Source organism: Dermacentor albipictus, chromosome 8, assembly GCF_038994185.2.
Source record: "Dermacentor albipictus isolate Rhodes 1998 colony chromosome 8, USDA_Dalb.pri_finalv2, whole genome shotgun sequence".
Lineage (NCBI taxonomy): Eukaryota > Metazoa > Arthropoda > Arachnida > Ixodida > Ixodidae > Dermacentor > Dermacentor albipictus.
Genome location: NC_091828.1, coordinates 99,732,750 through 99,746,159, shown reverse-complemented (window position 1 = coordinate 99,746,159; position 13,410 = coordinate 99,732,750).

The window sequence follows — 13,410 nt, the reverse complement described above, 5'->3', positions numbered from 1 at the left end:
GCGGCTTCTACAAATGTCTTTATTTACGCTTTTAAAGCGCTGCCATGCCTTGGGCAACAAATATGACAAGTTCGAAAGCCTCGTCAAGTTGTCAACTGGCGAAACTGCATTAACATTGTCGTGAGACAGTGGTGGCCTTTGAAGGAGTGTAACGTCATGACCGTGTAAAAAGCAGCTCTTCCAAGTTTTAGATTAATACACAAAGATATGAAACTTTTTGAAAACGTTGCTCGTAACACTCCAGCCATTTCGTATGAAGAAGAATTGTTGATAAAATAATGCTAGACGTCGGGCGTGATGCGTCAAGCACTGGAGTCATTGCGCGACGAGAAGGGACAGTGGAATAAAAGCAGACAATGGGCAATAACGCGGACGCTCATTGACAATCACCGGCCCTTCTAGTCCATGTATATGGTCGAGCAGCGAGTGAGTGAAAACTTTATTCTCAATGTCCGGTGATTTGGGTGGAGTGGGGCCATAAGCACCTCAGCCGATGTGACGACCTCGAGTCCTTGGGTACGGGAGGCTTCCTAGGCGTGCCGGACGGCCCACAGTTGATCAGCGAGGTCGTGGCTGAGCAGGGCCGCCTCCCAACGCGCCCCTCGGTTCGAGACTGCCATGTCGACCCCGTTCGTCGGGGGACTTCTGCTGCTACCTACCGCTGCATGCCCACAGCATGTGCTGCAGCGTCGCTCTGGCTCCGCACGATTTACAATCGTCGGACGAATAAACGTCGTGGTAGCAGAGGTGAAGAACAAGCTGTAGTAATTACACCGAGTGTTACACCATACAAGTCAAACTTCGCAAGCAGTCTATGTGTCGGTTAGATCTATCCGTTCGAAATAAAACTGAATAAAAAGTAAAAGACGAGACCCCGCACCGCTAGGTACAGACGAAGCGCCTCAGTTATCGTCAGGTGCACTCTACATTGGAAACTCAGCCACCTACGCGCTTCGAAGTAGGGTGCGCCGTTTACCTAAGGCTTGTCCACGTTTCAGCATTGAACAGAAGCACTGGCCGTATAAGCTCGTCCGTCGCTTGCTGCAAGTAACTTAGTCGGTGCGCACGCATACTAAGGCAGCAGTGTATCGCTAGACCAGATTCTTCACGCGCGTATAGGTTTACACTCTTAGGCAAAGTTACACCCTTTGGCTTGCCCCTTCTGCCACACAACAATAATCGTCATCTGCTTTGATGCATTTCCTTTCTATAGTGCTGGGAGCCCGGTAATTTCCAGTAACGAAAGGCACGCGCGTTATCAGCATAGAACAGTTTACACCCTTTCGAGTGCCCCTTCTGATAACGCGCGTGCCGTTCGTTACTGGAAAGTTCCGGGCTCGCAGCGTTAAAGAAAGGAAACGCATCAAGGCAGACAACGATTATTGTTGTGTGGCAGAAGGGGCAAGCCAAAGGGTGTAACTATGCCTAAGAGTGTATACCGTGCAGCAGTGGACTGACGTGCATGCATCTTGACCTGCAATAGATTATAGGTCCGTTTGACCCACCTGCACTTTCTGAACAAGACATAGCACTAGTCACTGCTAGAGCCCGATGGAACGGGTTCAGCCTAATCCATATAACACCTAATTAACCATTTCAACATGCCGGCACCTGCACCGCTACCGCACGTGAATCACACAGTTCAGTCTTCGTGGAGGACAGCTGTTCGCTGCGCTCGCCACAGAGGGCAGCCTTCGTGCAGCCTGTACCATGCCGGTTCCGCATGAGTTCGGACAGTGAAGGTTGCTCGTTGCCGCTCGCGACATACCGTGAGACCGAGCGGCAGTGGATGTAGCGCATTGAAGGTCAAACTTTCACGGCTGTAAAGGCTATCCCTGGAGTAGGGGTTGTCTGGAGGGCGTTCTTGGAAGAAAATAATGGAATGACATTACACCAGTAGTGCGCGTCGTACGGAGGTGAACGGGCGTGTCAGGGTCCCACCACGTCGGCTACAGTCAGGTACTGGCGAATGTGCAGCCAGCACTCGTGGTTCAGTTTGTCGAACTGCGTGACGCCGTCCTCTCGGGCGTGGCACACGACTCGTCTCTGGACGACGCCGATCAACCGCATGAATTCGTGCACGTCGGTGAGGCACGGACGCCGCAGGGCTGCTCGGATCAAAGCCACGGCTGCGGCCTCATCACTCAGTTCCGCCCTGCGTCGAACATTGTCCACGAGCTTCGGGTGCTCCGAAACGAGCTCCACGGCGCGTGCGCAGTAGGGATCCTGGTCTCCCAACACGAACCTGGTCGCTCGCTCAACGAGGCTGCAGTTGCGGCGAACGATGTCCTGGACTGCGAACGTGTTGGCGTAAGGTTTCACGCAGACGGGAACTTTTAGGCGAAGCAGGGTGAAGTTTCGGTGAAATTGTGGTAAGAGATGGCGCAGGAAGACTGCTCTGTTATCGTCTGCTACGAGATTAAGGGTGAGCTCGTGAAGGCGGCGGTTGCCGATGACGGCGTCAGCGAGCGCTTGACAGTCGTGGTCACGCAAATGTACCAACCAGTCCAACCTTATCTTGGTAAGGCCTAAATTCGAACACAGTGCCGTGCACAAGTCGGAGATAGCCACAGGCCCATCGTGACGTTCGTCACTGATGCGAACATCGATGCCCAGCCGGATTTTCTTGAGCGCGGACGCGCCTTTTATGTAAGTGGCCAGTGTTGCGTAAAAACTTGCGTCGAAGTAATCTAGGCACACGCGAAGTGATGAGATGCCGTCGCAAGCCACAAGGCAATGGAAGAAGCGCTGCACACGCGCGGCGTCTTCGGAGCGCCTTAAACATACAATGACGCCTTTCACCTCGGGAAAGTCGGAAAGCGTTGGCGTATCCAGGCGCTCAACGCAATGTCCCGCGATGCAGGCCCTGTGGACAAGTCCGCTCTTGCGTATCGCGCTGCAGACTTCTTCCAGCCTGTCGACGTCCGGAAGATCGCGCAGCGTCACGCTTTCAAGGCACTGCTTGTTCGCGAGAGCTCCAAGTAAGAGACAGCAGCTTTCGGTGGTGGACCACGAGACGTCGAGGTCCAACTTCTGCAGCGAGTCGTTTTCCTTCAGCGACGAGATCCAGGATCGATCGTCGGCGGTCTCGACGTGTTCGCGCCGTCGCAGTGCCATCGCTACGTCGTCCATCGCGCTAAGCCGCAGCGTCAGACAGCGCAGGAAGCGGTTGCCCGAGACTTCCGTGACGAACTGTTTGCAGTAATGGCCCGTGCCGAGCCATTTCGCGTCTAGTTCTTGCAGCGTCGTCATATCTGCGATGGCTTCGGATAGATCCCGCGACCAGGCGGATTCGTTATAGAAGTGTCGCCCTCTCAAAGTGAGCTTCCTCAGCGTTGCGTTTTCCTTCAGCAGATAATCCTCGAACGACGGCGACCACCAGTCCAATGGACCGGAATCGAAGACGCACTCTCCGACGGCGACGTCCGTGATGGTGTGGTTCGCAATGAGAGCTTCGACGAGCTTCCTCGACGTGGGCGGGCTCATTTCCAGCTCCGCTACGTCCAGCGACGTCAGTCGGGCGCCCCATTGTTCCAGCAAGCGGACGGGGATGTTCATGATGTCCAAGGAGTGGTCGTAGCCTTGTGGTAACTTGAATTCGCCCATGCATTCCTGAGAGCAGGGTTTGGCGGCCAACCGGGCGAACTCCTCGAATAGCTTTGGCTGATCGCTTGCCATACCGAAGAGTGTGAGGCTTTCCAAACTCGGCGAAGATTCCATGGCTTCGGCGAGCATGGCGGCGTTCGCCATGGCGTAGTTAAGTTCCGCAGAGACGATGCATCGGTGTACTCTGAGCAGGCAGCGCAAGAGGGCGGTGGCTGCTTCCTGGTCGCCTTGGCATTTTGTGCAATAATGGAGCTGCTTGCAAACTCCCGACACCGTCGCGACGCTGACGTCCCCGAGCTGGCTCCGTGCATCTTCTCTGAGCTGGAGGCCCGCGTTCCACAGTACCTTGTTGAAGGCTCTCAGGTGCTGCTGTAGGTGACAGAAGCGAGTCAGGCCTCGCGTGCAGGAAAATATAACTATCTCGGCACCAACGTTTTCGCACTTCAGTGAAAGCAAGGATAACGGGAGGACTGCCGAAGTCCTCGCCATATGGAAATCCAGCGTGTGCTCCTGCTGATCGTATTTTCTTTAGTAAACGCGTACAGTTGCTTGTAATTGTGGTAACTTATATTTGGTGACCCTTGAGACGTCTGCGCGGAACGCGATAGTGAACAGCACATAAGGCAAGAATGCGTGCGAATCTTTGTAGTGCGGCCAGATTTAGGAGGCGGGTCACGAGGCCAGCTGCTAGGATGATAACACACGTGGCATTCTTTTCGAGAGCTCTTCGTAATCTGCGATATCTGTGTTGCTGATTTGCCGTATCTACGCTAGCAGGCGTGCTCTGTCTATGCGACGTATTTTAAGTGTTTCCACATCTGCCTGACGCAGAAACGTGATTGACAGCACCGCGCATACGCGCCTTTATCGCACCAAGTTGCCTCCCATTGGCTAGGTGCAGGGCAAAAACTGCATGAAAATCGAATATGACCAGTAGTGGGTGAATCGAAATGCTGTTGATGAGATTGCAGCTATACATATATTTGACGAAATAACTTTCAGCATTATAGGAGGTTTCTGTAGATAGCTGGCGCTGTCTTAACAAGGGTGTAATGAAGATGGAACAGTTTAATTTGATGGGAAGCATTTAAAAGAAATATTATTCAGAAATAGTTGCTGTTTTTGCTGACGGAGTATTTGTTAGTTGTTTCACTGTAGTACTAGAATTCTGAATTACCCGCATTGAGTGTATGACTCACTGAATCAAGGCTGTTTTCCAGCATTTGAGTCCCCAATTGTACTGAGCTAGAGAAAAGAAACGAGAGCGCTTGAACTTATTGCAGGCGAGTCAACGATGCACGAACTGAAGGCCGTGGGAGGCTCTGTGAAGGGCCGTAGAATTACAACTATTCCTTTCTTTCTTTCTTTCTTTCTTTCTTTCTTTCTTTCTTTCTTTCTTTCTTTCTTTCTTTCTTTCTTTCTTTCTTTCTTTCTTTCTTTCTTTCTTTCTTTCTTTCTTTCTTTCTTTCTTTCTTTCTTTCTTTCTTTCTTTGACAGCGAAGCTGTATACCTCTACCGTCCAAGGAAATTTTCCTGCCGTTGCGGTAAGCAAAAGCTTTCCACACGTGGGCCAATCCCGGAGATTGTGCAATAGTGCAAGATATTGCAAGATAGTGCAAATTGCGAGCCTTTTTAAATAAAGTGCTTTCACTGTGTGGCTGAGTTCTGTGGCCTCAAATAAGCCTCCAGCTTTGGGGGTTCAACCCCGAAATGCTGCGAGACCTGTGAATGGTACATACAGGTGTGACAATTTACAAGCATAGCACGAACTTTGTACATCCGAGAAACATTTTGTCGGTTCACGTTCTGATTCTTTCGAAAATCCAGGAATGCAAACAGGCCTGCCATTTATCCAAAGCACCATTAGACTGATTGCCTCATGGTGCTCATTTTCTTGTTAAAAGCATACTGCGCCAAGGTTATGCTAGTCCCGCCATAAGGTTTCAGCAGCAGAGGTCGCACGGGATAAGCGGGATCACCACAAAGACAAAAGCTGCGCCCTCTGACAAGCTTCTCAAGATTTTGGCATGTCTTGCTCTTTAGGAGGATACCTGAAAATATAGGAGCTCATTTTACTTCAGGATATCACTGATGAGTATATTGCAACCTGCGCACAGTAGCTGGCTTGCCAATGACGATGTACACTTGCTGAGAAAGCTGTATAGTGTGATTTTTCAGATGCACACTTTCTTCATGCAACAGGGTTAGTTCACGGTACTCTATTAAAGAACAAGGTTTCTTGATAATCACTTGACAATCAAACAGGTATTTCCATTGCTTCTAGTAATGATCCTACTTTCATAGGTATTATTCCTGTTGTATATTTAAACTGAAAGCATGTTGCACAATAGCAAACAAAAGTGGCTTATAGCATTAGAATGTTAATTAGGACACGTCACTGTTTCACAATTTAGACCTTTATAAATTTTACCATGCCTTTTTCACAACCGCGTTGACAATCGTATCACCACATGGGGACATTTGTCTCACGAGGTCACTCGTAAGATGAGTTGCAGTTGAACAAGTGCCGCTGAAGCAGTTTCAACAAAGGAACTAGTCATCAAGTCTGTGCCTTGTCTCGCACGGATGTGACTGCATTATGCATGTGTTTGAGTCATAGCATGTAGCGATTAGCTGTGCATGATACAAATAATCAAAATCGTTAACTCGCCTGCATCATGTCGACTGCCCACGTATGGGCCGTTCAACTGGCAGATAATCCCATTGGGGTACATGATGGACTGGTATTTAAAGGCATGAAAACGTTTGTGCACCGAAAGGACCTTCTGATACTTCGATGGACGGCAAATAGCCCGCGCTGTCCCGTCGACGAAGCCCCAGCAATTGTGGAGCGGCGCCCCTTTGGGAATTCACGGCCTGCGAGTAAACCTGATACAGCTGAGCCAATGCCTCCTTTACTAGATGCCAGCCGCGTTGTCCGTAAACTCGGTTCCTGGCCCTCTCCCTTTACTCTCCTCCGCGAAAAGGCAACGAGCGCCGCTTGTGGCGGACGTCTGCGTCACGTGCTGCGGCCTCGGAGATTACCATGGCGTCTGTTGCCATCTCGGAGGTCCGCATCCGCCGGAAGTTGAAAAGGCAACGAGCGCCGCCTCACGAAATTTATGCTGAACTAACTTCAACTAAGCGTGGCCTTCGCAATCGGCTCCGGCGGCGCGCCGTTGCTGCGAATCGCGGAGGCCACGAACTAAGGGAACCGCCGCCGCAATGGGAAAGCGAGCAACGCGGCTGGCATCTAGTAAAGGAGGCATTGGCTGAGCACGAGCACACCCTCGCAAGTAGGTGATTGCATACCTGGGAAAAAGCTTCCAGTTCAGCAAGGTCGAGCCAGAAATGATTGTTCATATCTCGCAGGAGGTGGCCGAACGTGCTCTCAATGTTTGCGAGCACAGAATTATTGGCTGAAGAAATCACTGAATAATGGCGCCCGAAGAGCGGCTCCAATTCCCGCAGCCTGTTCGGATGTGCCAGCCGCCGCAGCGTTAGGCAGAGGCTCTCAACTCCTGGAACGTTGACACACCGCGGCGTCGACACAACTTCAGGCCGTAGCAATTCACGCTGCAGCCTTCGCACATCATGTTGCTCGAAGCGAAAGTACTACGTGCGGAATTGCCCGCTGTCCATGCCATCGATGTCGAGGTAACCATGCAGTGACAGCGGGTCTCGGCGCGTGTACTGGAACGCTCCCTGGCACAACGAATCTTCTACCTCTGACCACTTCAAAGTGGACATGCGGAAGGTGTCCTCCGGCACACTTCTCGGCGGCATCACTAGTGCGAGCGCTAAATAACTTGCCTAACGCAATCCCAACTTGTTCTCTAAGGAAATAAGTGTGAACAACATGGAGGAAGGAAACTGAGGAGAGGCCCTACCCCTCCGCGCGCTAGGAGAAAAGTGTGGAGGAAATGACGTAGTAGGTTCTCCTTTGTTTTCCTGCTTTTTTATTTCTTTGCTGTAGCGGCCACGCCTTTCGGGCCACAATGGCTACTTTGTTATTGTTCTGTGCGCTCACACGTGTTGCTCCTTAGGTTTCGTACCGTGGCAAAGATGCCGTGCGGGCAGGTTTGCGTTGGTCTCCGTGTTTTGTAGCGCTGCGTTATCTGGACCGTGCTCTACCGTATGTTGCTGTGGCCAGGTGGGACAGCAAGAACTAAAGTTCGTGAAATGAACACGCATGCAACGCTGTACGCAATGTACCGCCCCACGGCAACGGCAACGGACGAAGGAATATCCGCAGGAAATTTTGCGTTCTTTGGCGGAATCATGCTAACGTGCTAACGATTGTTTAGTACTTCTGCAGAGCGCGCGCGTCCGAGCAGCCCGGTTGCGCGCAGCGCGGCGTGGTTTCGCGAGAGATGTAAACAAGAGAGGAGAGCTGGCCCGATAGGCGGAGCAACGCCATGAACAGCGCCAACTTCCGGCTTCACTTTAGCTTCACAAAGAGTGACGTCAGGGCCTCTTCTGAGTTTCCTTCCTCCGTGGTGAACAAAAACGTCGCAGGCGCATTGGCGTCAGAAAGGATTGGATTGTATGCGGAATGCAACATCGCTGGCTATCTCGTGGCGTTCACAAAGTCGACGCTTTATTTTCCACTCAATAAAATGGACCGATATTGCATTACAAGTCCACGTCTAGATACTTAATGAACAAAGAAGTTTTAAACATCCGTTTTTTTCTGTAAACATGACAAAATGGTTTTTTATGTTCTTTCATCACCCTGAATTCGGCCAGAGGGCGCTGCAACTACGAAAGGTGCGCTCCGCTACGCTAAACGACTAAAGGCTGTTTCACATGCTGCGACTGCAACGACGAAAATCGGTGCTGTCGCACGCGTCGCAATGCGATTTTTAGAGGGCTCATTTCACATGATTGCGATTTCAATAGTGCGACTGGTGCGACGCCCAGGGTTGCTTAGTGCCAGGTTTCGCGGCACACGCTGCATAATTCTTTTATTGTAGTGAATAAAACGTTTACACTATAATATTATTGACTTCTCTTGATTATAAGCAAATAATATGTACGTTTACTCATTTAAAAACGTTAGTTAAGATTTGTCTTGGGGTGCGCGACGGCGGTTACTGTAGTTCAGTGCGACATCGCGCACGTAAACAGCTGTTCGCAGGTGGTTCAGCGATGTGTGTTGTCTTATCTACCTTCTATGACCGTTTCGTTCTGCCTGTGCTACAACAATCTGCAAGATGACCTATCGACAAGTTCATATAGCTACCCTCACCGTATATGCAGTATTCGGAATTCGGCTGCCACGAAGTTGTCGTGTCAGCCCAACAAGATCCTCGAGCTACCCGTGCTCAGCGCCAGCTTCTGAAGAAACGATGCGTGTATATTGCCCGTGATTGCGCATATGTGGTGCCTGCTACTAGCCATATTCTTACGCCAAACGCAACAAGAACCTCCAACCCGAACGCCCGCGTGTGCCCCTGAACGAAGCCTCAAACGATCTGTGTGATTACGACGTGGAATGAAAATTGTGTTGTGAAATTCAACCTTAGCGCTAGCCTGGTTCGTCCATCGCCGTGCTTGCGCTGCGAATATATATATGGGAGCCCCCTCTCAATATTTCTAAAGGCGCAAAAGCCGACGCATCAAATGTTTCGAGCAGTTACCGTCACTTTTGTAGAAACCTGTACGTTGTAACGTAGCATTCTAAAAGACACGCTTCTCGTCCACTTTGTTGTCCCGTGTCTCGCGCTGGTAGTATACTCGGAACTTCTAACAAGAAGGCCATGTCAGTACGCGCTATTCATAATGCAGGATCGTAGGCCCACGGCAGGCGCACTTGCCGTAGAATTTTTCAGCTTTCTGCTCAGCCTCGCACGCCTCTCACGGTTAGCCTGTTTTGTGGAAATAAATATTATTATTATATTATTAATGTTATTAGATATTATACTTTCTTCACTGTAATTTATAGCAATCATCCAGATTTCTTAAGCTAGTCATGCATTTAACCTGTATTAGATCAACACTGTTACGACATGCTTATGGGAGTCATTTCAAACTAGATTGCTCAGCCAGAGAAAGTACAAATGCAAGCCTCAATGTTTATTCCAATTTGGTATTCCTAAACATTATATTGACAGAATTTTATGCCTGCTTGCATTTCCTGCAATTCAATGTTCAGAGCTGGAAAAACTTATTCCTTTTCTTGCTGTTAAATGGCTGCTTCAATGTTGATAGCAAGCTATAATTATTCATTTCGAAAGTGTTAAGCAATGACTATATGTCTAAGCTTACCAATGCGTTTTTGTTCCACGAAGACAATTAAGTTTTCTCTCTCCCTCTCATTGACAGCCATGGAATGAAACCATTCACTTTCATAAGTATCAGGATGCAAACATTCTGAAATTTGTCCTGAACATTTGTCTGCGTCCTATAGTGTGCATGTTTGTATTAAGTTCTGGGGTTACAATCGCAGTGATCTACACATATTGTTATACTGCAACAAACAAATTTATTTCACTTTGTTTTCAAATCTACAATGTGGCCATGCAGTAACGACTGCATTAATAAGCAAAAAAGAAAACTGCAGATTCAGTGTACGTGTTGGAATCTATGCGAAGTGAAGTTTTTGTCAAGTGGTCAATTAAATGCTGTTAAAGTAACTGCGATATATACAATTTGTCTTATTTTCAACAATCCAACTTGTCATCTTTTGCAAGGTTTGCTTATGCACCACATAGGTCACAACCTTAATGTCATGTAATCTTTATGCATTACACTGTTCACAAACCATACCGAAACGCAAACGGCAGTTAATGTAGATGCACGCTGTGAGACATCAACACAGTGACGTTTGTTGAGCAAGGAATGGTGCGAGGTGTATGCAGATGAATGAATGACGTGCTTATGTACTTATCTATTTATATACCTCGCAGGCTGCAAGGTTGGAGTATTATGCAAGGGGGAATAAAAAAGTTGTTACAAAAGGAAGAAGGGCACAACATTAAGAAAAAAAAACAGCAAAAAAAGCAGTACCACTACATTGCACCAACTAGCCCAACGTGTTTTACTGGCTCAACATTATACAATACTTAACAAACAATAACAAAAAAAGTTACTGCCCATGCACCCTGTACAGACGGTAAACCAGCGAAGCCGAAATGTGCGGCCCCGGTGTTTATCACTGGGTTAATTCCAATGGCTTATTCAAGTCTTTCTATATTATTGGTTATGTCTGTGTTTCTTAATGAGGTTATGCACATGTTTGGCTTGGGTTTATCACGTTGTTTATTTGTAATGCCACACATCGCACTTTGCAAGATCACCATCTTCGAAAGTGCAATGAGCAGCGGTTCGTTGTGTTAATCCAGGTGGTCCATCGAAGTCTTTCTTAATTATGTTACGCATTTGTGTTTTGTAATGCGTTAATCATAATGTTTATGACTCAGTAATGCACTGTAGTTACCAAGTGACACACCGGGGCTGCACATTTCATTTAATTAAATACAGGGACACATTTTTGAACCTATAGGGAAGTCTGAGAGAGACTTCTGCACGCGCGCTCTGCTGCTAGAGAGAAACGACGTCACTATCGGTGTAGCCAATGGCCCGCCACACCTTTGCTGCAAGATAATTATGACATCATGATCTTGTCTTAACCCAGTCCCACTCTGTGTCCCTTCCTTGCAATAATGCGTAGATAAATGTTTATGTGTTAAATGCATAAGCATTTCTATGTCTACCCAACAAGAAATGTCTCCGTCCCTCATGTAAGACGAACAATGGTTCACAACCCCCGAAACAATGGCTCATACCCCTACGCTAGGGTTCTTGTGATCGGACCATCTAGGCATATACAGCTTCACTCTAAAAAGAATGAACACCTTTCTGCTAGATACCAAGATAATCTCGTGAGGTGTACTAACAAATGAAAGTTTATTGACCATGCCGAGTAAATGCTGGTCGACAAGCAATAAATCCAATTTACACAAAAAGCAGAAGCAAGATCTGATGCGTGTCCATACAAATCCCAACAGCAAACGCATCCATCTCTGAAAGTGTAACAGCGGCCATGCTGACACAAGATTCTCCCAGTGTATTTGCATCTACAGCATCCATAATTTCTCTAGGCAGCCGATCTCCACAGAATGCTAGCTTCTTCCTCTACAATGCACTCTCCACATCTGAGCGTGCATTGTAGAGGAAGAAGCTAGCATTCTGTGCAGATCGGCTGCCTAGAGAAGTTACGGAAGCTGTAGATCTAAAAATTCTGGGTTAATCTTGTCATCACGGCCTCCGTTAGAAATGGATGCATTTCCCGTCAGGAAATGCACATGAATTTTTGCTTCTCCTTTTTGTGTATGTTCAGTCTATTGCTTGTCAGCGAGCATTTACTCGGTGTGTACATTAAACTTTTGATTGTTAGATCATCATGGTTTTCTTGTTTGTCCTATGTGTTCTTTGGTGCCATTTGCAGCCAGGCTATTCGTTCTTTTTTTTTTTTAGACTGCAGCAAGTCACTTTAATGGCCCTCATGATACCTTATAAAATCTTTTATTTCGCCAATGTAGCAAGAATGTACAGTGTGAAGCAGTAAGAACAGGGTATGCTAACTTCTAATTAAAAGGTTTATTGTGAAAATGCAGTGATCTATAAAGGTTACCACAAAGTAGTACAGCAATAAAACCTGATAAGGACTAGTGCTTGATGAAACCAAACATAAAAGCAGGAAAGGGGGAAAATACATATAGATATACAAGTCCAGGGAAAAAAACAGTGATCACTAAGTGTGCAAGTGGCTACCTTCCAGGAAACTCATTTTTTTCCCAATGGCATGGAACTGGAAGAATGTGCTTGCATTGCATAAGCAAGCTGTCAGCCTGTCTACTGGAATAACAACAGTGTTTCTTGAAAGGTGCTGGCATGCAGGATTGGCAATTGTAATTATTTTTTCCTGCACTTGGAATTTTTCTCTATTTTCTTTCTGTAGCATTTTTATTTATGTTTGGCTGCATCAAGCACCAATTTTTATCTATCCTTCAGAGATGTCTTTCTTTTTCTGGGGAAAACTCGGGAAAGGCAGGAGATGGAAATTCAAGACGATGAGCAACATGAGAAAAAGGTGAAAGTAGGAGCCAACGTTTCCACACGTGGACCTTGAAGAAGACAAGTCCACTTGTCGAAACGTTGGCTCCTGCTTTCACCTTGTTCTCGTTTTGCTCATCGCCCTTTTACAACTCGCCACATTTTTACAAATGAACCTCAGTTGAAAGTTAGTCCTCATCCATATCTAGTGTCATCCTGTTGATACTGCTTCATGCTATGCACTCTTGCAACATTTGTGTGTGTGTGTGTGCACACGCGTGGATTTGAATGCGAGATCGGGCCCTTGGGCAGAGGTATCATTCATCTCCTGTGCAGCCTTATGAATTCATTAACTATACTGCAACAGAAATGCGATGGACAGGAACGAAGTGAACACACAGAGCGCTTCGTTCTTGTGTGTTGTCTATCTGTTGCACTTTAGTTAATAATGAATACACACAAACTCATCTAGTTTTCAGTTATTACGTCAGGCTTATAAGCCCGCTTGTGTCCTGGAATATCTGCATGGCTATGTATCCTGTAATTCAATTTCTGGCCATGTGCTGGCAAGTCGCATGTTAATCTCCTGATTTTCCTGTCAATCTTGTGTGATGTGCAGGCCCAGTTTCTGGTGAATCCGTGCAGGGTGTTGTGCAGGGTGTAATCTGCATTACAAGTGCTGCTTTGATTGCTTTCCGTTCAGCTTTTCTAGGTGTAGGTTGACCTGGAATGGTACTCACTTAT